The sequence below is a fragment of the Manis pentadactyla genome, chromosome 10, assembly GCF_030020395.1.
Source record: "Manis pentadactyla isolate mManPen7 chromosome 10, mManPen7.hap1, whole genome shotgun sequence".
Taxonomy (NCBI): domain Eukaryota; kingdom Metazoa; phylum Chordata; class Mammalia; order Pholidota; family Manidae; genus Manis; species Manis pentadactyla.
The window spans coordinates 124,796,489-124,821,667 of record NC_080028.1 but is presented as its reverse complement, the minus strand read 5'-3'; the positions used below and the strand labels follow the sequence as shown (position 1 = coordinate 124,821,667).

General features: G+C 45.9%; 1 protein-coding gene across 22 annotated transcripts in view; it reads left to right on the top strand.

The window, feature by feature from the left end:
• RBFOX1 (RNA binding fox-1 homolog 1) overlaps positions 1 to 25,179 on the top strand; it is a 1,882,478-nt gene that overhangs the window by 147,213 nt on the left and 1,710,086 nt on the right. The gene's annotated exons all lie outside the window — the stretch shown is intronic.

Genomic DNA, 25,179 nt, shown 5'->3' with positions numbered 1-25,179 from the left:
TTCCGTTCTTTCTTATGCTCTGTATTTTTCAAGTCTTCTTTGGCAAGTATGACCCTCTTCTATATTAAAAATAAATATTAGAAGAACCATTGAAATATACATTAGAAGCTCTAATTAAGACATGTCATTGTTCACTGGCTGCTAGGCATTACATTTGCAAGTACATTTTCCCTTCCAGTGCAAGTGGGTGAATATTCAGAAAGAAAAGGGTCTGACCATGTGTCCATGTTGTTAAGGTACAGGGACGCTTTTCAGGAAAATGGTTCAGATGAAAAAGCTGAACAGCTGCTTGGATATAAGACTCATTCTTTGTCCATAACATTTGTACATTTGTAGTTTAAATAAAACATTGTTTGATCTTTTTCTTTGTGAATAGTACACTTCCAGTCCACAGGGAATACTAAAGAAACAGAGCTGATTGGGTGATGAAATTGAAGAAGGACTCTTGCCACCAGGTATCCAGGTACCTATCCAGGTACTAAAATTAAATCCTAGCTGGGTAAGAGAAGCAACACTTGGGGAAAGTGAGTCACACTCACTAACCATCTAGTCACTGAAGTTACCTTCTGAGTTGCACAAGTGTTGAGACAGGCAAGCCAAAGGTGGGAAAGAGGGAGGGTCTATCACTTGGATGCATTTCTTTATTCATCAAGATCAAGTATTTATTGAGTACCTGCTATGTTCCAGCACTGGACACAAGCCAGTGAACACCTGCATTGTAAGGCCTGCAATTTCAAAAGCTGCTTTGACATCTTTGGGCCTGACAGAGCTCCAAAAGTCTGACTGTGAGTTCCCCTGCTCTTGTAAGATGTGCCCTGCACCCACCAGGAAATGCTCCCTACCTAGCTATCCCCCATCAGCTGTACTCCATGGGGTTTTCAACCAAATGGGCTTCAGTTCCCTGCCAGGCTGCCAAATTATTCAAAGAAGCCAATCACGTTCTCCTGTGGGAAAAGGGGGGCACCTCACTTTCTTGTCAGTAGAAAGCCTGATGCCAATAGCTCCTGCTGGTTCGCTCTGTTCCCAAGTGCAAACCTGTGTGGCCTTTCCTGTGCACAGTATCCTCTTCCCCCGGCTGTGAGTATGTGTGGCTAATAACTGCTCTGGATTTCACCTGTCCAATGCTGTGTGTGTTATGTGTCCATCTGTCTCATATTACTGAGGATGGGGGTCCCTCCCTCAACAATAAAAAAAATGGGAAGTGATCAGAATTGTGAGAGAGGCAAGGTCCCTCTTCTAATTTTGGAGCTAGTGGTCTAGTAGGAGGGTGGATGGGAAGATACTAAAGAGGTAATAAATGAATAAATGTGTTATCTTTCAATTGTACTAAATATTGTGAAGGAAACAGAACAATGTGGTAGAGAGCAATGGGGCCACACAGTAATTCTGCTTTGGATAGGCGATCAGGGGAGCCTCTTTGGGGAGATAACAGTGAGCTCAACCTTCGGCTGGGAAGGAGCCAACCCTGGGGAGAGCTGGGGGCCAGTGAGCAAGGTGGGCTAGGGCTTGACCAGTGCGGGTGGGCCCTGGTCGGGAGGAGAAGGAGCCGACATGATCTTGGGGGCCAGGCCCACCTGGCTTTGGAAGCCACAGTGAAGAAGTTAGACTTGACTTTACATGTAATGGTGAATTACTCACTGAAGGCCTTTAAGTAGGGTAGTGAAATGGTAAGGTTATATTTTAAAAGATTATTTTGGTTCCTGGGTAGAATGTGGAGCAAAGGGGAAATAGTTTAGTTAGGAGGCTCTTGCAGCAGTTCTGATGGGAGATGGTAGTGGTTTGGATCAGGTGGCTGGAGAGAATGGACAGACCTGGGATATGTATCTTGGGGGTGGAACCAGTGAGCCTTGCTGATGAGTTAGACATGAGGAATGAGGAAAGGAGAAGAGGACGTCTCTGAGGTTTCTGGTTGAGTGACTGGGTGGTTAGCAGTGCCATCTGATGGGGTGAGAAGGATGGGAAGAGGATGAGTTTGGGACAGGGTATGAGATTGAAATCAAGAGTTTGGTTGTACTATTGGAGTAAGTATTCAAGTGGAATACTGGCAGCTGGAAATACTATGACAGAGCTCAGGATAAATGCCAGAGCTAAAGATATTACTTTGGCCATTACCACCATTTGATAGTATTTAAATTGGTTGAATAATATGGGGAGATGATAAAAAATTCAGAATGATTTATCATCCTTGAATGAATGTCATGTTAGATATAAGTTTGACTATATTGGCGGAAATAGTGTATAAGAAAACCACTTGGAAACTACTCAGCACTGAGCATATGTGCATATGGAGCAATGTGCAAAATGCAGCGACTAGTCACACGGTTGTAATGTCCGGTCCTCCTGCCACCCTTGCACTTCTGGGATCTTTGCTGCTTTATTGTCTCAGGCACAAAATCCCTTTCCTATCATCTTCTCTGAGCCAAGTTCCTTAGAGGATGCTTGCCTTTCAACCTAGGCCAGTGCTTTAGAAAGAAACCTTTCCAAGTAACAGAATATTGGAGGATAGAGATAGATTATCTTGTGTTTAGTTGGAAAAAATTTTCAACTGAATTATTTTAGACTCAACCTAAAAGAACTAGGGTCTTTAGGGATTTTTTGACTTGCGTGGGAGTTTAGAGAATGCATGATGTTCAATTTTTCCAGGAGCTTTTTGGCTGAGGCCAGATTGGAACTCTCTGTGGTTCTGGGTAAACAGTCAATATTTTATTTCTGTGAAGTTGTGGAGATTATGATTTAGCAGCAGGACTGGCTGGAGGCTGTGCTCTACCTGGCCTGGAATCACATGACAAATGGATCTCCTTTCAAGGAAGTTGAATATATGTTTTATAAAATTTATTTGGGTGGTAGTGGTGGAGGTAGGGATGAATTCAAGGGCAGGTATTTGAATTTCAAACAAACAAGAGTGAGATTCTCATGGGTCAGTCCTTTAGACTAACCTACTTGTTTAACAGTTGAGGCTATTGAGGCCCAAAGAAGTTATGTGAGTTTTCAAAGGTCATGCAGCTGGTTAGAACCACATCTGCCTACTCACTCTGTCATCCTCCTGAGCAAGCTCCTCTTTCCTCCTTATATATGCAAATATGGGTGTAGCTTTTCAAGAACAAATTTCAAGAACATGAAACTTTAAGCTGTGTCTCCAGGATTATTGTGCATTGACTTGGGCCACCATTCTGGTCTAGAATAATGTTGTTTGGACTGTCTGGCTGTGCCCAGAGCCCAAGAAAATCAGGTAGTGGGTCCCTCATTAAATGGCATGCATCATTTCAGTCTCATATTTATCCTATTCTTATAGGTAGAGCTGTCAGGATTCATTCATTGATTTCTTTGTTCATCGAATTTTCTACAACAGGTCTGGCTCTAGGTTTGGTGTTGGGAATACAATGTTAAGACACAATTCCTGACATTAAGAAATTCTCCCTATAGCCAAGGAGATAGACATGTAATTGAGTAGTTGGACTGTGGGGAGATGGGGAGAGAGAAGGGCTTTGATAGAGGTAGGCAGGGAATACACAATAAGCACTTGATCAGACCTGGAAGCCCAAACCAGGAAAGCTTCCTGTAGGAAGTATGCCTTACCTGAGTCTAGAAAGTAGAGCATAACTTAGTGGAAACATATTCAAGAAGGAGGATGTGAGAGGGGGTTCTACCCATCTGGAATAACATCGCAAAGGGGATACCTCATGTTAAAGGAACTGAAAGCCATTCAGCGTGCCTAGAGGTGGAGCTGGAGCTGGAGAGGAAGGCAGGGTCAGACCACAAGGCCAAGAGGGCTTGGACGCCATCTTGCGGGCTCTGGGAGCCAAGAGGGGATGGCTGCTCCACAGGGTCAGGCTCCCGAGCCCAGCATCTTACCTGTGTGTGCAAAATCCCCCTCTGGTGGCTGTGGGAGAATGGCAGGGCATTCCGAGGTGATGCGTCTGCAGACGATGTGATGACACAAACAGGGCGTGACCAGGGACAGAAAAACCAAGTAACTGAGGTAAGGAAGGACAGCTGTGCCTCCAAGAGAACGTGCAGCTCTTTCAAACCACGTGGTCTTAGGAAGTTTAGAGAAGTGGTGTCTGTTTCTAGCTCCTTTTACTGAGCCCTACTATGTGCCAGTGTTGTGGAAGAGTAAATTTCTATTGGTATAAGCCAACAAGTGTGGGATAAACTGTTAGGGCAGTCTCAGGAAACTAATATAATAATGTCCATCTTAGAGTTGGGAAAAAAACAGAGCTAATGGTTAGAAAGGTTTTCTCTAGGCCTAAGGTCACCCCGACTAGGAGATGGCAGAGATGGGTTTTGACGTCATCGTGTGACTTTTGGCCTGTGATCTTATCTGCTCCAGTCTTCATGCTGCCCCTGAATAATAGCTGATATTTATTTAATGTTGACTGTGGGTCAGCCATCATCTTAAGCATTTTACTTTGATGGTTTCATTTGAGGATTATCTTAAGAGATAAGTTCACTAGAAAATATAGATGCAGACTGTCGATTTTGAAGGGTAATAAACCATTTTTAAGGGCCTGGATTTTTTTTTTTTTTTAGCTTGTCTCTGGTGTCTCATTTGCTGAATGGAGATTTTCCATTTTGAGTGAGCTAAGGGGTATGAGAGGGAAGTGAGTGTCAAGCCTGTCAACCAGCAGCTCATGAAATATTTCACCTTGTAATACATTAATAGAGAAAACAGGTGATTTTCAGCCCATTCCAGTAAATCGGTTTTAGCACTAATGAATTGTTCTGTTTGAGCAGAGCGTTATTGGCAAAACGCTGACATTAATAGTGACACTGAGGCATTTGAAACTCCATCAAAAATTATAATCTCAAAATAAAAGGCTGGAAAAATATCTGTGTTCTATTAATTAACGTAGTTTGTCCAATCAATGTTTTTAATTGGTAGCAGATGAAAGTATGGATTTCTACCATGGCAAATCTGTAGACTGGCTGACTCGCTACCTGTTGCTTCTGATGACCTCATTCCAACATTTATATTCAAATCTGATAGCTCAGAGCTTCAGTAGTCAGCGGGTCATAAATTTCCCCCAGTTCCTCTGGCTGAATTTCAAGCATGTAGACCATGTGCTAACAGCGAGAATGATCGGAAAGACAGTTGTAGACAAACGGAGCATGAAGAAAATCATTCTTATTGGAGGATGTGGCAGAAACAATTTTCCTCTGTGCTAGGCAGACGTCAGCTCTGCAGAACTGGCCAGAAATAAAGATCGCTCCACTGATGGGCTGGAACACGGGGAGAGGGATAATGCCTCCCTGCACCTCAACACAGATGTTTCAGGGTCTCGTGGCCAAATGCCCATGGAGCTAGCAGCCTGGCTGCACAAAATGGCCAGGGCAGGGAGGGGGTTTGCAGAGCAAGAGGGTAGGACTAAGCAGAGGGAGGGACCTGGAAGTGAAAGATAGCCGCTGTTCATTGAGCATTCCTGCACACCAGGCCCTGTGCTAAGTCCTTTTTTTCTCACACCTGCCCCATGACGGAAGCATCAGATGGAACCATATGAAATCACCATTCTTGTAGGTCAAAATGAGCTGAGTATCAGTGATTTTGTTTAGTTCAACCGTGCGACCATCAGCTCTAGGTGGTGGCTGAGGACGGCGAAGCTGAACACACTTGCCCAAGATCACATGCTCGGAAGGCTGCAGTGATGCAGGGCGCGCTCTGGGGAAAGCAGCATTCCCTTTTCCTCCTCATCCTCCCTGTCTTTCTTTTTCTCCTCCTCTTCTTCTTCTTCTTTTTTTATTCTGAAGGGCTTTGTCAGTGCCGTGGATGATCAGAGTTGCACTTTGAAGACCCCTCTGGGTTCCTCTGGCAGCTTCCTGGGGCTGCGGGTGGGTATGCGGGGGAGGGAACAGGGTGGATTCCAGGGAACTCTGTAGGCGGCTGTTACAATAGTCCATGTAGAGTGACAGCAGGGGAGGTGTTACGAAGGGGACATGCTTGAGAAATATTTAGGAAATGAGAAGCAATAGGAGATGTATTTGATGGAAGTGCCCCATTCCTCTGGCTCTCGTGTCTCTGTGATTCATGTTCACAAGATCCTGTACTTCCCTTTTGCTACGTGTATCTCCACTGACTGTAAGCAACCTGAGGATGGGGATCATGTCTTTTATTCATGGCTGTCCCCAGGACTATCATAGTGTTTCCTACTTAGTAGGTCAGTATTTTTTTGATAACTGAAAGAATTCAGAACAAGCAATCAATTACAACTATCTCGAATCCTTCCTGCAGTCGTTGAATCTCCATTTCCTTGAATCCTGGATTGTCTGACATGAAGACAGTCAGAGGGGGAGTATTAATATCCAGGATCTACCCCACACTCACTCATCCTCCCATTTCTGCAGCCACAGTCACCCTGGTGGGACTGTCTTGAGCTTGACACCCTGTTATTCAGTGTTCACATTTACAGGGTGACGTGTCTTTATCCATTTAACTCATCTCATTTGGAGCATTTCCATTCGAATTTTCTTGACTACTTAATGGCCGGTACTATTCACTGAATTACTTTTAAACAAGGAAAGTTCTGTCATCTGCAAAATAAAACATCTTTCCTCTGGGTATGGTTTTTTTTTTTTTTAAACCATGTATGCTTTGACTGGGAATGTGAGGAGCACAAAGAACATTTAGCTTGAGGAATCTTTATTGCCCTAACAAGTAAAAGACCCTTTAACAATCCCATTGATTTTTGCTGATGGATGTAAAGGGGCCTTACCCTGGGCAAGACCCACTTGGAGATGGCAGGATAGTACTGCACCCTTATAAAACATTAATGGGGAATGAAGGAAGATAAATTTTGCCACAGAAATAACAACTCCAACTGATGAATTGGGTCAAGGGGCAATAGAAGTTGAGTAACTGACACCTGAGTGGAGACTTTTGTCAGGTAACAGGGACAACGATCTGGTTGCTGGTTTATGTTGGCAAAGCACTGGAGAAATTTCAGTGGCCTCTCAAAGAAGACCCCAAAGGGATGTGGGTACAAGGATGGCAGGAGAGCAGCTACAGGCAAAACTGGAAATGCTTAGATTCCGAAGTGCTCACTAGAAACCTTATTTCCTTTTTTTGTCCTTGTCTGTCTCTAAGAAATGTGGAAGGCTCTACCTCCTCAGCTTGTTGTGTGACCCTGGTCATCCCCCCACGCGGTCCTCTGGTGAGCTGGCACTGCATCCTCTGGAATGTTCTTTGGGTTGCTCCTCTCTATCCCCGTGGCCGAGACGCCGTTCTAGCCCACTGCTGGGCTTTGCATGGCAGAGGAGTCAGGTATCAGGGACTGTGTGGTCTTGGGTGTGCGTAGACCTGGGCTCACAGCCTGGCTCCTCCAGGAAGTGGCTTTATCATCTGTAACGTGGGTTGTTAATGACTCCTACATAGACCTTTCGTTGGGGGTCAGTGGGATAAGTGGTACAAACCGTCTGGCAAATTTCTGGGCACATATATGCACTCAGTAAAGGCTAAATGCCAAATAATACAAATGATCAACAACAAAGATGATGCAGCAATGACAGCGCAAACCTCGTGGCTGATCTCTGCTTTCACTAGCTTTTCCTCTCACTCTGCAGACCTCTCTCCCTTCTCTGAATAGTCTTCCCCCCAAAACATTTTCATCTTGCCAACCTCCTATAGAGAGCAGTGTGGGTGGTTGAAAGAACCCAGAGCCTAGAGTTAGGCTTGGGTTCAAATCCTGCCCTGGCCTTTGACAAACTGTGTGACCTTAGGCATGTTACTCACCCTCTCTGTGCCCTTTTTTGTCTCTCTCTAAATCTGTATTTCATCAGCTGCTCTCAGCACAGCAGTGCTGTCTTTCCCTTTTCTCTATAGCCAACTAGTGGTGATCTGGTTTTGCTCACTGCTCAATGTCTCCTGTGTCTGGCTTGGATGGGTGTCCACAGCCAAGTGGCTGCCACCACCCTCTGCTATGTCACTTTTCAGTTCAGGTGGGCACACTCTGACTATGACCTCTTCCCACTGTTTGTGAGCATAGTGAATCTGTTCAGTGGCTGTTCAGCCAGTGGATTGGTTCCCTCTGGGTCAGATCTGAGTCTCTATCCAATCATTTGAGGCTGGTGATGAGGTCATATCAGCCAGGGGAAGTGAATGTGTGATGGTCAGTTCCTAGACAATGGTCTGTATGTGTCCTTTGACATCAGGTTTCGAAGTTAGGATATATTCCGATTGCAGGGAGAGGGCAACCAAGTCTCCTGATATTCTGTACAGGAAGCCTCCATTTCTTCAACAGGGAGGGATGATTAAATTAACACAGACACCATATTTCCATCTTCCCTAGATCCCTATTTAGAGTCTCAAAGACATTCTTGAACCCCACTTTCCTAACAGGGTCAAAGAGAGAAGGGAAATGCTGTGTGCATTCTAGAGGCAAAGAATCTGAATTAGGTGTGTTTGGGACATTTTACCACAAAATGAGCTGTTCATTGAAATATAATGAACAGCTGGGATATAAGCATCTCTCCTATGTGGGCTATTATGCATAGAATTTCCCTGAAAATTACCTCACAAAGAAATACTCTTGCTTTCTAATCCTGGGCACGGCACACCTGTGATTTGTGTCTCTGGCTTAGGCAGGAGTGTGGAGTAAAGATCCTGTGGAAACGTTCTGGTAGGTGCCCAAAAGTGGCAGCCTCTCATGACTGCTGAAATTCCAGAACCCTGGACCTTCCCTCTGGTATTGCCCACCATGAACCAGAGCTCAATACAAGGTGCATCCATCCCTGAGTAGCTGACTTGCTAATAATAAATTATATGAGCTCACATTTTCTAAGTTCAGCAAAAATTTTAAGCACTAACGATGTGACTGGTATTACTCTAGGCATCTGGGATAAATCAAGGAGCAGAGCAGATAGAAATCTCTGCCCTCTAAGACATTTATTCCTAAAACTGGCAGGGTCTGCTTGCTGCCTGCCTCTGCTGTTTCAGACTGGAACTCCCATCAGCTCCCTCCGTGTGCTACAGACCCCTGGCTCTTGAAACCAGGCCATCTCCCTTCCCACTACAGGGCCTCTGCATGTGCTGCCACTTGGGCAAGTATCTCTCGGGCGGTTGCCTGAAATGTTCTCTCTGCCCTCTTTACTGTAAGGACTCCTACTCATTGCAGCTCCTTCAGGGAAACATTCCCCATTACCACCCCTGTTCTCTGTATCCTTGTATCTGAGGAGGAAGGGGTTGTAATAAATCCCATTTTCCAGATAAGGAAATTGAGGCATCGGTAAGAGAAATGATATGCCCAAAGTCTCACAGGCAGGGTTTGAACCTGGTCTTCCTGGATTCCCAGCCTGTGGCCATTACAACTTCTCTGCTGTCTCTCTCCTGACGCTCTCAGCCCTGAAGGATAAGGGAAAAAGGGTGATGAGGGGCAAGCCCAATGCTCTGGGTCCTGGTTGCACTAACAGCTCCTGAGATTTACGAAGGGTTCTGGTGAGATGACTGGTGCATCACCCGCAGGTTTATTGCTCATTGATTTCCTCTATCTTGGCACATAGAGATCAAGAGTATCTGAGTCAGTTTGCAGTGTTCCTTCTGATGGCTCTTTCATACTCAAGACCCTGCTGTGGCAAAACCAGGAGACTGAGGGAGGGGGGCCTCTTTGGCATCAAAATTCATTGATGCTGCTCTGAGAGGCTTAGCCACATCTCTTTGTTTGATCTCAGGGGTGTACTTTTTTCTTGGCTACACAGATGGCTCTATGGAGGAGTCTCAGTGCCAAGGAAAAGAGAAGGCAGTATTGTCTGAGGTCCATGTCAGGAGGAAATTTCCCACTATAAGCACTCCATGGCAACATTGAGGGCTTCAGACGGGGGATGCTCTGGGACGCCTCGTGACGACTAAGCAGCTTCCTCTGGGGTCCAGTGATTCAGAGATAGACATACACACCAGATACATATGTCAGCCTGCTCTGGAGAATGTGTACATGTTTTCAAGGCAGACCCATGCAGCATAATAGGTCTGTGACTGGGGAAAACTCCTTAACCTCTCTGAGCTTCAGTGTCTGATCATAGCCCATACCTCTCAGTACTGTGATGATTGCGTGAGTCGATACACAGACTGTTTGGACATGCCTGGTATCTAGTGGACACTCAACAAATGGCAGTTATATGCCGAAAATATCAGCTGGACTGAGGCCCCCAATAAAGCCTTCCCTTTATTCCTCTTGAGGAATATGGATTCTGTTTGGAGTGGGCTCCTTCAGAGAATCAGAGCCTCTTTCTCTGGTCTGGTTGGTCCTGGTTTTTAATTTCCAAGACCCATTTAATTTTTTTCCCTTTCACTCTCAAGAACAAAGATATCCTGCTGCTGAACTATCAGGGAATGAGAGCTAGAAAGGGGACCTCTCAGAGAGCGAGGATTTGTAAAGACCCATCAGCAGAGACAAACTCCTCTGTGGCACAAAATAATGAAACATCGATTCTCAGAACCTATTAAAAGTCCGATTTATATGAGAGTTTAGAAAAACAGTTAGTCTCGATTGGAACTAATTAGTGATGTTCTCCCCATCCTCAAATGGTTCATATATGGGGAAGTTATTAAGGACCTACTATGTGCCAGACTTCCAAGGACCCAAAGATGGGAAAGAATTCTACTCTAGAGAGATTAGATACAAACAGAGATGACTATTATTTAAGAAAGCAATCAATTCAATGATAGAAGTACAAGCATGGCGTTGTGAGGTTTCAAAGATACATCTCCCATTTTGCCTCAACTCCACATAGGATCCCCCTCAGCAATTCTAGTCAGCTTTTTCTCTGCATCAGATGATCTGAGTTTTATTTCTGGCCCTTTAAAGTTTCACTTTGCCTTCTTTCTAGATGGGCTCAGTCGTGCCTGTGGCTCCCAACTACCCCTATGTGTTCTAACACCAGCTTCCCTGTCTCCAAGCTGTGTCTGGTTGACATCTCTCTTGGGAGGTTCAAGATCAAACTCACCATCTCTCCCCCCCCAGACCCGCCACCCCTTCTGAGTCCCTCTCCAGGTTACTATCACCATCACAGACCCAGCCTACCAAGTGTCAATTCTATGGTCACTCTAGATCCCTTCATTTCTCTGCTTCCCATGTCTAAATTGGTCACTTAGAGCTACCCGTTTTGCTTCTTGAATAACTGTTAAGGCTGTTTTATCTTCCCCACCCCTAGGGCCTTTCACCAGGACTGTTAATTGCTACCCTGCCTCTCATCTCTCCTGATTCCCATCCCCTTTCTCTGCTGCCAGGATGACCTTTCTGAAATATAAACCATATACTTTCACTTTTTTACTTGAAACCCTTCATCTCTTCAAGGTCCTAGAGTGACTCATTGCTCATGAACATTTCAAATAAGGTCTTCTGCAATTTGGATTCTGTTTACCTCTTACTTTGTCTCTTGCAACTTTCTAGATACTTCCTCCACTAATCTTATTTGTTGCCTCTTTAGTCTATCCATCTATCCATCCATCCATCCAACATTTATCAAGCTCCTACACTAGGGTAAATGCTGAACTTACAATGGTGAACAAAACACACCTGGTCCTTGACTTCAAGTTCACAGTGTGATAATAAACAAACAGGAAATCAATAAACTAAGTGTGAAAGGTGCCATCAAGGAAAACAGAATGAAGTGAGAGAGAAAAATGGGAATAGGGAGGTGCACTGAGGGTCTTTCTAGAAGGATCGAGGATGAGAAACCCAGCTGGCCACTAGGGCAGTGCCAAACACCTCCTCCTCAGCAGTTCATGCAGTATAGCTCCAGGGCAAGGAGGAGCCCCATGTCAGGCAGGTGTGGGTCTGCCCTGACTTAGGAGCCGCATGCATCACAGGAGCCAGTATCTCTTGTCTCAGTGCCACAGGCAGAGCTCTCGGGAGCTCTGCAAGGGACATCTTATTACAGAATATTGATCTCCAAAGTATGGCACCCCATGAGGTCCTTCACTTATAGTTCCTCTCAGGCCAGATGCAAAGTACCAGTGAGAGGTCATTTATACTTTAGGTAATGTTGCCTAGTAATAGAATTGGCATCCAAGCCAATTAGGTTACCAGGGAGACAGTGCTAGGAAGATAACTGAAAGTTAAACTCATGCAGGAGGAAGGGTTTTTGTTACCCCTTTGCTCATTGGAGTTTTCCTTAGAGTAGAAGTCAGGGAGGATGTTTAAGCTTAGTTTCCAAGTAGGAAGAAGGTGGGGAAGAGCCTCCTATGCAAAGAGGATGGAAAGGGTTTGCTGTGTTCTAGGAGGGGTAGTGAAGTAGAGGGAGTGAAAGGAAGTTACAGGAGATAGACTGGCGTGGTGGGCTGAGGCCAATTCATGCTATCCCGTGAGGAGTTTGGGTTTTAATGAAAGTTTGGATTTGATTCCTTTCCTTGCTGACGCAAGATGAAATGCAATGGTCTCACTGAGTGAATGCTTCCAGCATTTCAAACGTGCAGGTGCCTGGCCACAGTCTTTCACAACCTCCTTTGTGGAATCTCCATTAAGGGGTGTTCTGTTATTGCGTTGCTGTATAACAATCCTCTCTAATCTTAGAAATCTAAAACAACAACCATTTTGTTAAGCTCAGAGAATCAGTGGGTCAGAAGTTTAGACTGGTGTAATGGTTCAATTTTATGTGTCAACTTACCTGGGCTACAGTGCCCAGATATGTGGTCAAACATTATTCTGAGTGTCCCTGTAAGGGTGTTTTGGATGAGATTCACTTTTAAATTGGTGGACTTTGAGTAAAGCAGACTTCCCTCCTTAATATGGGTGAGCCTTATCCAATCAGCTGAAGGCCTGGCACACAACCAACAGGATGTGTATGTGTATAGAAAGGAATTTATTCTAAGGAATTGGCTCACCCAGTTATGGAGGCTGGCAAGTCTAAAATCTGCATGGCGGGCCAGTGGGCCAGAGACCTAGGAGAGATGGCTCCTACAACTGATAGGAAGGGTGCTAAAGGATTTGGGACTGTCTTTCTAAAGCCAACACAGTATATGCCATCTGTACAAATGATTTGCCTTTCTCTTATGTGCAAAATACACCTGACTCTTCCCAGACTCCCTAGAAGTATCTCCCATTACACCAGCAGGTTTGGCTTGAGGCCAGCGGTCTCATAAACCTTATTTAAGATCCAGATGTGGATGGGATCCTCCAGTTTGGTTTCCTGGATATAGTTCTTCTAGATCTGAAGAGCTGTGAACCAAAGAGACAAGTTATCTTAGCCACATTATTGCACCCCCGTTGCTACGCCCACCATGCAATGATGAGATAGACATAGGATAGATTTAATAGAAATTCCCATTCATAAAAGTGAAAAACATAGCAATCAGTGGCCGATACTAATTCTGAAATTCAGCTTGGCATGGGATGACCATTTCTTGATTAGGGTGCAAAACAGCTCTCTGGGAATGATTTTTGTGGTTTTTGGCTCCGTCCTCTGATACCTTGGTTCTAACCTTTGAGTCACTTTTTCATGCCCAGAAGAAATAGCCCATATTTTTAGTTGAGTACATTTCTCAACTTGCTTTCTGCTCATGGAAGTTTGGGGCTACAAAGAACTCTTTATTAGTACTGTCTTGGTTCCTTTAGTCCAAGCTGGTATAATTACTTTAAGAACATTGTGGATTTCTTATGTGTCAATTCATTATCTATTTCATTACACCAAAAGTACACTCATAAATCTCTTTGATATAAGTTCTAAACTTGGGGCCTTTGTGAGGCTTCTGTGAGACAACACTCTTAATATCCTTGGAAAACCTATTGTCTTCAAGGTACCTCCTTAAAATCCTCAGAAGGGATTTAGTTTGACTGAAATGGTCTAGAAGGCAGTGCCTTAAATCTTTCTGAGATTTTAACAAATGAATTTTCAGTCACACTATCGGTTTCATCTTTACTCTGAAATAGGTATTGTGTTCTGGTAACAATTTGAAGTTGCTCTGATCAATTTAACACCACCACAAAAAGCAGGTGTTGGAGAAAATTTAAGATTCACTCATTCATCCTTACCCAAGGTGGCTAGATAAGTTTTTACTATTTCATTTCTCTTCCTTCGGTTTCTGTGTTTTATCCTACTGGATCCTTGTTTCCAACAGAGAAATATCCATTATTTGCCTCCTTATTCTACGCATATCTGATTTTCAGCAACAGAGGGAGGCAGTCCTTTGGTATTCATTTGCATGATCTTTATTCATTCCCTTAATTGGATGGTAGAGTGATGGTGGTATGGCCATGATAATGGTCAACAAGTGAAATATAGAGGTGAAGGATGCTTGGCCAGAGAGCCCTGGTCTTGAGAAGTAAACCCTTGAAATAAAGGCTATTGGTCTTAGAACATAATTAGCCCTTGGCTCTGTCCCTCAAGTTAGGCAGGACAATTCACAGTGTTAATCCAAGGTTCCTATCTTTTTTATTAGGCATTGCTTTGGATAAATTGAATCTCATGTGTTTTGTTTACTTTTGTAATGTTATGAATACCAAGTAATTCATGTGCACTGTGAAAAAAACCTAGAAAAATATAAGAAGAAATAATGAGTTAAAAGAAAATGAATGTTAATATTGTGACATATTTCATTCTTTAAAAAAGGTGTTTAAGATGAGGTTATTCCATGTACACTGAAACTTAAAAAAAACCTTAAATACATTAAGCCCGTTTCTCCATGTCATTACATGTAACAGTGGAACATGATTTCTAAAGGTGTAATACTCAATTGTATGACAGCAATATAGTTTGCTTAACCAGTTCCCCATTGTTGGACGTTCAGGTCATTCCAACCCTGTGTTGGGTTGTTTGGCTCATGTAGTATGAAACCACGTGAAACCCACTTTTGTCTATCATCATACTTTGCATCTTCCATGGGTTACATTTAGTTTTGGGAACAGATTTGAAAGGCTGTGCTGTGGAATTAGAAACAGACTTATTCCGTATAGTCTGTGAGGGTAGAACCAAGAGACTATGAGTGATGATGATGATGGTCGTGATGACAGTGACACTGATGACTAGTATCACTTACTTACTGCACCCACCGAATTGTTCATGTTAAAAACCTGCATATTATCTTTGCTTTATTCCTCTTTCTTACCTGCCACACCCAGTCACCAAGGCCTGTCAATTCAGTGTCCTAAATGTTTCTTGAATCTGCCCATTTTCCTTCCATTCCCGTTGATACTTCTCTTCTCCGGACCACTTTAACAGATATTAGTTGTGGAACTGTCTTCCAGCTGGAATGTTCCTTGTAAAATGTATACCGCCTCATGTCAGTCCAGCACCTAAATCTCATCACTCTTGGGATCATGTCCAAACTCCTTCCTGGGGCTCACAAAACCCAGCCTCACCTCGAGCCACACACCACTTCCCTTCCATCCTGCAGCTGTTATGAATTCCTCAGGTCTCTGGCATAACCTGTCTCCAGGCCTTTGTCTTAGTCTGCTCAGGCTGCTATCACGGAATACCATCATTGGGTGTCTTAAACAACAGACATTTCTCATAGTTCTAGAGGCTGGAAGCCCAAGACGGAGGTGCCTGCTGATTCCGTCCCTGGTGAGGGCTCTCTTCCTGGTTTGCAGACAGCTGCCTTACTGCTCTGTCTTCACATGGTGAAGAGATACATCATCTCCCCCATGTCTCATCTTTGAAGGGCAGTGATCCCATAAATGATTTCATCACCTAATTACCTCCCAAAGGCCCTACCTCCTAAAGCCATCATACTGGGATTAGGGTTCCCCACATATGAATTTCGGGAGCACACACACATTCAGTCTCTAGCAGCCTTTGTGTCTACTCTCCACTTTGCCTAGAACACTCTTCCTCTCCTTCCCCTTGTTTTCTCAATTCAGATGTTGCTTCCTCCAAGAAGCCTTCCCTGATCATTACAACCCCACCCGTGCCCGGCTAGTGCTTTAGTGTGGTTTTCTGTGTGGTCGCTTTCTGGTACCTATTTTAGTTGTCACAGAATTTCATCTTACTTGCCACTGGATCATGAGTTCTGAGACTAGGACCCCTTCTCTCCCACCAGATCTTAGCCCAGTGCCCAGCACGTAATATACCCTCATTAGCTATATGAATAAATGAAAGCCGTGGCTGCTACTTCTTGATCAAGCCTCTCACAAGATAACAACTCTGACCCATATACAGAACCAGCTCAAACACTCTCGTGTATATGCTTTATGGTGGGAGTGGGGGTGGGGCAGTAGAAAATTATCTTCTGGGCAGAAAAACGCTTTAAAAACAGAAAAGGCAAGCACTTGTGTAAATCATTAATAAATCTGTTTACTATTTTTATTTGCATTAGATATCAAATTAAATATTGCATTAAGTGAGTTAAATATTAATATTGCATTAAATATATATAATGTTTTAAAAATTAAGTGCTGGATGCTCTTCCACCGAGTTGGATTATGAGAGCTTGAGCACAGTCGGCCCAGCATGTGCTGTGTGTCATCATTTTCTATGTCATCGATGATTTATTAGCGCCTACAGGAATAAGGGAAAAGGTGAGAGGCTGTGGGGGCCTGCAGACAGGTGGGTGGCTGGGAGGGCAGTGCAGCAAGTAAGAGCTGATGTCCGAGAGTGGGAGGAGAGAGGAAAGGAGAGGAGGAGACGAGTTTATAATTTACTGTGCACTTACTCTTTGTCATACATCATCCTGAGCAGTTTACATGGATTACCTCACTTATTTCTCATTAGAGACAAATGAAATGGGTGCAATTATTGTTTTGCCTTACCTAGGTGAAAACTGAGTCTCGAAGAGGTTAGGAGATGTGCACAGGCCTCATGGCCTCCGTGGGGCCATCACAGGCATTATGACTCGCATTCTTAAGTATGGTCCTTTTATACTTCGTAAAGGAGGTGCTTTCAGGTTACTATGAATCGAAATGGACACATGGATTTTAAGGAATTTTAAGCTTTGACTGTCTTTATTCCTAACAACAGGGATACATGATAGAGTTTCTATCTATTCGTCCATCTGTCCATCCATCCATCCATCTTACTGGTTTTTCCTGAGCTCCAGATGGGTACCAGGAATTGCCAGGTCTGGGAATATAGTGGAGAACAAGGCAGATATGATTCCTATGGTAATGGAGCTCATAGTGTAGTGACAGGACCACCTGACTTTTAATGTCCCAGGCTCTTTTCCCTCCACCAAGATGCGTCCATACTCTGAATTACTCCTTCCATGTAGTATATCCTGTATCTTGTGTCTCTGAAGAGCCAGGACTGGGCAGAGAGCTGCCTGTGCCCTGACCTCTGGGTGACTTGCTCACAGAGTCTCTGGTCAATGTCACCTTTCCCTGGAGATGGGTTCCCACATGAGAGGCAGTGATGTCATATGACCCATTCCGTCCCAGTGCTCAGAGGCCGCATGTGGACACGCACCGGAGCTATGACCCTGGGTCTGCAGGTAAGACCCTTGTCTCCTGTGGTAAGGGCCTCTTCTGAATCTCTAGCCAACTATTCCCTGTCCCATCTGCCCTTTCAAGTGGGTCCCAAGGCTTTATCACATCCCCATGCAGTGTGATGGGATTATGTGGGACCCCAAGTCGATTTTGACATAGAGAAAGAAGCTTAGCTCTTTGCTATACTAAGTGATAAGGCCCCTCTGATCCCCAAATTCATACCTCATTTCAGACTTCTATCTGAATCCTACACAGACATGTCCAGCAGTTTCTTCACTGCTCTAAGCAGATTTCTCAAGGACATCTGAAAGGTCACATAGCTACTTGTCACATGTCTATCAAATACTTTATTACTCTCTTCTGAAGTTTTCCCTCCCCTCAAATCTTCCCCAGATCAATAATCAGTATTTCTCTCCACCAGAAATGCAAGTCAGGAAATGAGGGGTCATGATATTCCCCCAGCGCCCCAGCACACATACTCATGCATGCGCATGCGCGCGCGCACACACACACACACACACATAATGACCCACCATATGGCCTTTTGATTCTATCTTCAAAGTATTCCCAGGGTCTGTCTCCTTCTCTCCATCCTTCCACCACCATTTTCATTCACACTTCTATCGCCTTTGGTGGGAGCCACAGGGGGCTCCTAATTAAGATATTTCCACTCTGGCTCTGTCTGAACTGTTCTCCATGAGAGAATAAGAGTGATCCTGTCCGTTCCTCCTATTGTGTCCAGTGACTTCCTGTTGCACTTGGAAAAACTCTAGGCTCCTGACTTACCCTGGATTCCAAGGCCCCTTTGATACTGTGCCCACCTGTCACTCTAGGCTCACCTTATAATACCTTTTGACCTCTCTGTCCTCGCCAACTATGTGTCCGAAGGCAGGAGCTGCTGCAGGCTCACCCTGCATTGCCAGCTCACCAAGCAGAGTGTGGGGACACTGAGGACCCCATGAAATAGTGGTAAAGTGAAGTGAATAAATGAATAGGTAATTATTCCTTGGGTCGGGGGTTCTTTATTTGTAGGGTTGCACACTATGGGGTTCAAGACTGGGATATAGCTTTGACCCTGTGTACGTGCTGTGGCAGACACAGAGCCTCCCTTCCAGAATGGACTCATGCTGCTGTGAGCCATGTGGGTGGACAACAGCCCCCAGCTGTTAACAGCTCAGTCCCTCCAGCACTTGAGCCGGCTCGCTCATCTCAGGGTGCACCCTGCCAACGACTGCAAGACTGTGGTACTAGGGCCTGGCCTTGTGCGTGACGTGGGACTCTTCTGATGGGCAGCCTGGGCTCTGGAGTCCCCAGCGAGCTGCTAGAAACCATCAGATATGCATCCGTGCGTGAGGGCTCCCCTGGCCAGTCTTGCTTCCTCCCTTTTCTTTTCATAGCTTAACTTCAGTGTCCTGTGGCTGCTGTAAAAAATGATTATAAACTGGGTGACTTAAAGCCACAGAAATTTATCCTCTAACAGTTCTGAAGCAGAAGTCTGAAGTCAAGGAGTCAGCAGGGCCAAGGCCCCCTGAAGGTTCTCGGGGAGGCCCCTTCTGGCTTCCACTGGCCCCTGGCATTCCCTGGCTTAGGGCTGCACCGCTCTAGTCCCCGCCTCCACCTCCATGTGGCCTTCCCTCTGTGTCACGTCTCTCCTGCCTCAGGCCTTCCTTTTCTTTTCTCTTATGAGGACACTGGTGCTGCTTCTAGGGCCCACCCTAGCCCAGTGTGACCTCATTTACCGTGATCACTCTGCAAACACCTTTTCCTCAAGATCACGTGCACAAGTTCTGGGGGGTTAAGATGTGAATGCACCCTTCCGGGTGCCCCTGTTCACCCCCCTGCTCCAGGGTCACCCCCCAGCCGGCCTTTCCCAGGCCTGACCCCCCTGGCATGTGCTCTCTGACGCGTCTCCTCCCCTCCCGTGGAGGGCTCCGTCCTTGCCCCTCTGTTATGATATGCCACTTGTGCTTAAATAGTTGGGTTTTGCCTTCCTGAATCTCTTGGAAGCAATCTGAGGGCAAGAGTGTGTCCTTCTGTTACAAGGCAAGTGTGATCTTTCACTTATATGGGACACTCTGTGGGCAAGGGAGGTCTGGGAGTCAGAATCAGGCAAAGTGCGCTTGAATCCCAGCTCACTGACTGCTGGGGCCCTGAGACTTGACTTCTTTGTTTTTGTTATCTGTGAAGCCGGAACAATAATAATGACCTTTCTTGGGGTCTTTTTGGTGAGGCTTAAATGTTTTATTCATGTATAATGGGTGGGGTTCACCACTGTCCCATCTACACCCTTAACAACTCCCTCTGTCTCTTAAGGGGCCTTTGAGAAAGGTGGGGCACCTCTGACGAATGGGGTATGTGGGGAAGTTTCTGGGCTCTGCAGAGGCTCAGGGCATGAGTAGGAGTCCTCTGGCCCATCCGTGGCCTTTGGGCAGCTGCCGTCAGTGGAGGCTCCTTCCAGCGGGTGATGGGGCGCAGTCAGCTGGGCTCCTTGTCCTGGGCGACCAGTTCTCCCTCTGAGGGTGAGAATGTTCCAGGCATTGGTTTGGCAGGTTCCTTCAGATATCAAAAAGTCTGGGCACTGTTTCTTTCTCTTTCCACTCCTGCTGAAGTAATCCTAATCCTCCCTAAGGCGTGGAGGAGGCCTCGGTCTGATGAAAAGTCTTATGTAAGAAAGCACACAAAGGAAAAGCGCGAGGACGGATCCGCATTCTAATCCTGTTGCAGGAGCCAAGTGCATCCCCTGCTTGCGCTTGCACAGCAGCTGTTAGGGATCTCTGTGCTGACCTCTTGATTATTGTACTTGTTTTCAGGGTGAGAGGGGAAGGGACACACTCAGAGGTAATGGTTGAGATTCTGCTCACAGAATGGATGACAAGGAAAAGGGTGTCTGCAGAAACACTCTGATTCTCACCTTTTCTCTTCCGGGGAGAAGGACAGAGAAGCTGCAGGCAAGCCAGGTCATTTCCAAGGGACTCCTGCACTTTTGCATTCTTGGTGTGCCTTCCAGGAGATTGCAGGGTCGAGAGGAAAAGAGAATGCCAGCCTGGAGGTGACTTAACCCTGCCATGGTCTTCCTGTTTGCAAGGTTATTTGAGCAGAGAATGGATCCATTTTTGAGTGATGCATGGAGTAGTAACCTCTGAACTTCCAGAGTGTAATTAGAAACACAGCGATCCCTCTCTGACCTGTTGTCTGCCCCTCCTTCCCCCTCTTTCCTTCTCTTCCTCTCTCCTCAATCCTTCTCGCCCCTTAGGGCACTCTTGTTCTCAGACATGGAGAGCCTAGGGGGTGGGTGAAGAGACCAGCAGGCCAGCAGGGAGGAAAGGTGCCTAGTGATTGTACTGGGCACTGTTCAGAATTGGAACTTGGGGCCCCACAGCTCCTGCAGCAAACCAACCAGGCTCTGATGAAAGTTTCATGCGGTTTCTCTTCCCTTTAAAGCCTGTTGGGACATTTTCAGCAGAAGTGATAGAATAGAATGTGCCTTAATCCTTCTCTGTCCCATATTTCTGCCTTAAAGTGGATCCAAACCAGAGCCTTGTAATTATCTCCAAAATAAGCCTGATAGCCACGGTGCGTTTGGTGGGTTTCCTCGGCGGTGGCTAATGAAACAGCACAGCGAGGAGGAGATAGCCTGTTGGCAGGGTGGAGAGATGGCCCTGCGTCTGTTGCTCTCACATCTCATCTCTGTTTTAGCAGTCTCTGAGCTCATTAATTGTCTTTCTGAGAAGGGCCAGGCATTTATCTTTGAGAGCCATCCAGCTTCAGTGAGTTCATTCAGCTTAAAGAGAAGGGAAAGGACAGACTGTAGCTCTCCACTTAATTTTACTGAACAAGAAATAGACAAGAGTGACTGCTCATGATCTGTTTTTCCCGATTGCCTTCCAGAAAGGTTGTACCAGTTGCTGTCCCCCCAGAGTAAGAGACTGCCCCCTCCCCTCGCTGTCACAGCATTCAAGACCACCTGTGTCTTCCTGATGCAAGGTGGGGTCCTGTCAACACCCGCGTCACATGAACCAGCATGAAAGAACCCCATAGGGCCGCCTGATGTACAGAGAGCACTTGTTTCAGACAAACTAGATACACGATTCAAACTTCATAAGAAGGATAAAATAAAACGACTATACATTGAAATACTTCTTTTTTTTTTTTTTTTTTTTTTTTTTTTTTTTTTTTTTTAATAATTATTTTTTATGAAATACTTCTTAAACCATCAAGTCCCTCTGGTGCATTTAAAATAGATTTTGAATGTTGATGAATAGGAGAATAGTTGAATCAATTGTGGTGCATCCGTAGTATGGAATTCTATGCAGCTGTCAACAAAGGAGAAGAGAAGATGGCTCCATATCAGGGATTCTCAACTGGTGGTCCCCTTGGGGGACGCTTGGCCAGAGCTGGGGACATTTTTGTTGCCGTTTGTGGGGATAGCACTCCTGGCATCTAGTGGGTAGAGGCTGTGAAACATCGCACAATGTACAAGACAGCCAGCCCCTCTAGCAAAGAATTATCTAGTCCGAATTTTCAACGGGGCTGAAATTGAGAAGCCCAGTTCTCCATGCGTTATCTGGTAAAGACGCACTCTATTGGTAAGTTTACAGAAAGCAAATATGCAAACCACTATCTATAGCTCTAATCCATTTTCAAAGTTAAAATATATTTGTATGTATATGTGCAGGTATGCTTCTACACGTTTAAGAAAAAGACTACAAGAATATGTGTTGAAATTGTATCCATGAGTGTTTGCTCAGGGCTGAGTTCTCTAAGTAGGCAGTAGAGACTTCTCCATTTGTAATTCAGAAAAGAGTGGTGGGGAAAATAATATTGATTTTGATTTATATAAATTCAGTTGACACCCTACCTTTTCAGGATCACACATACTGCAAAATGCATTCTCACAGGGCCGCACGTTGACATAAAGCACGCACATTGCTTCTTGAGGGCCTGCTATACGATGCTGATATGGATGAATGCGGTAAATGAGATTTTCATAGGAGACTTCTCACTGCCCTGTGTCTGCCATTAGTTACAGTTGAGCTTGGCAATGCCAAGTTTTGATTTCTTAAATAAACCCAATAAAATGAAACTCCTAATATGGGGAATAAACAGATCCAAGTGGTTAAAGATGCATGAAATGTCTTTAAAACCACTTCATGGCATTCAGGATGACCAACATCCAGGAAAACAACTGCCGTTGTGCATTCATTTTGACCAAATTGTCCTGCCAGCCCCCTTGCCTCCAGCCAAATTGTTTTCAGTAGCACAAAGAGACTGTCCAGAAGCCTTTGAACAGTCTATTATTATGCAATTATTATGCAGTAACCAGACGGGGAGGAGAGTCTGGTGCACGAGACACAGCTGCAGTGGGTCAAGAGGGATTGGACATGGGGTGAGGGAGGGAGGCACCCCGGCTTCAGGCCCAGTGCCCTGGGAGAACTGGGATGTCCTCAGAGCCAGAAGCTGCAGGGGCACAGCTGGTGGAAAGAGGAGAGCGTGGCTGAGGCCATGCGGCGTTGAAGTGTCAGTGGGATGCCCACTCAGAGCAGGAGGGCAGTCAGGACTAGACACACACACTGGGGTCCTAGAGGAGGTGAGAACTGACGTCTGGATGGGATCATGAATGCTTCCAAGGGAAGGCAAGTAAGCTGCACGCAGAGGCAGATATGTGTGCCTTGAGGACGCTGGCGCTCCTGGAATAGGCATATTCCTAGTGAGCCCAAGGAAGAAGCTCTTTGGGAAGAGCAGGCAGAAAGGAGGCAGGACACAGCTTTGAGAAGGGGGTGGGAGTCCCTGCAGAGGGCTCCCAGTAAGGCAGGGAGGGGCTGTGGTTGTTCAGAAAGCTGACTGGACCGGCAGGCCAGGTGCCGAGGTGCAAAGGAGAAGGTTAGGGGCCTCAGACACTGCTCTGCAGGTGCAGCCTTACTGTTATTTTGTGATTCCCTGATGACTGTCTGCCAGACTGTAAGTGCCGTCAGGGGCCTTGCTATTTGTACTCCTATTATGTCTCTGGTGTTGAGCACAGTGCTGGAAGGTAGATGGAAAGAAGCAACTAGAGTAGAGCTGTTATTGTTTTTAAAGGGAGTGAGGAGCCCGGAAGAGAGGGCTGTACTTGGACACGCATCTGGGCCCAGGGAGGGAGCTGGTACAGGAGTGGGGTTTGAAGATAAGGAGGGGAGGGGTAGTGGGTGGGGGAAAGGCTGGGGGAGCCTCAGGGCTTAGTTCTGGGACAGCAGGGGACATGTCTGCATGTGCCCACTGCCGAACGCTGACCCCAGGTCTGCCTCGTGCACTCACCTGAGACTCACCCGAGCGGGTGGCACAGTGTTCTGGAGGCTGGCTTGGGAGAAGATGGGTGCTGGGCATTGTCTGGGTGTTTTAAACAGGCAGGCAGGACAAGCCGTCCGATTTACACCTTGCAAATGGGAGAGAACACTACAGGCAGGCCTGGGTGTAAGGCCGTCGGGTGGGGGCAGGAGAAGCAGCTCTTGAGGTGCATGTCCAGCATCTATGCGTGGATTACCAGTTTCCAAATTGTGGCTCTGGCTCGGGTCGTGCGCCGTGAGGATTTCTTCCTGTGGATGGTCTGCGCTGGCTGGTGGAGCCCCTGCTCATTGTTCAACTCCTGGTCTCAACCAACAGTGATAATAAACATGCCAATTACAGCTCTTAACACTCAGGACTTTGCCAAGGGCTGTCTGTGAAGCAGGCACATAGCATCTAATGTAACCCCCACAGCCACCCTGTGAAGCAGGATGAGGAGCCTGAGACTTGACAAGGGCTGTAGGTGGGAGGGAAGAGTTAAACGACATTCAGTCCCTCTGTCTTTAAGGTGCTGGCTTGGTTAAGGTCCCTGACTCCTCTGTTGGGCCCAGAGCCCTGGCTGGGACCAGCCTGGCAGAGTCCAGGAGAGGGGTTTTCTCATTTCTCTGCCTTGGAGTGCAAGGTGCTGGTGGAGCCCGCAGGCACATGGTGAAGGGGCCTGATATGGGCTTCGTGCAGGGAAAAGGGGAGCTTTTGGCGCCTTCTCTCCCTTTGGGGACCTATAGGAACTAGGGTAGAAGCGCCAGCTGGAGGCAGAGAGAGAAAGGTCGAGAAGGTTTTCTTGGCTTGGAGGATGTTGCCCTGGGCTCAGAGCGAGGCTGGCCCTGAGACGTGCATTTCACAGAGTCTGTGCAACTTGCATTTTCCCTGTTGAGTTAGCCAGGGACCCTTCCTGTGCTGGGAGCTGGCTCGGCATTCTGAGGATGAGTGGAGCACGTGTGTGGGTCAGTCCACTCCATGGGGGTTATTTGGGGGCTATTGAGTTGAGAAGGGTGTGGGTTTTGGTTCTGTAGAAACATGCTTATAATTTCCCTGTGGCTTCCCAACTTGCTTAGAAAAACACCCAGACCCTGTATGTTGACCTTTAGGCTGGATATGATCTGGTCTCTGCCTGACTCCCGGATGTTTGACTACTCCCAGCCACCCTAGCCATCTTGCTGCCTGGCTCTTATCCACTTGTACCTGTCTCAGGGCCTTTGTACCTGCTGTCCCTGCACTGAAAATATATACGTCAATATGTCCAGCTTCTCCTTATCATTCAGCTCTCAGTCCTCTCTGACCCTCACTCTAAAGGAGCACCCAATAATCCCATAACCCATTTTGTGATCATCTTTGGTCTTAACGCAGTTTGATATTATCTTCAATTATTGTTTATTACCTTCCTTATTTGCTATGTTCTGCCTCTTTTCCCTTCCATCCCATAGTAGGAACTTGCCGTTTTGTTTATTGTTAAAAACTCAACGCCTACGATGATGTACTTGGTACATGTTAGGCACTCAATGAACATTTTTGGAATGAA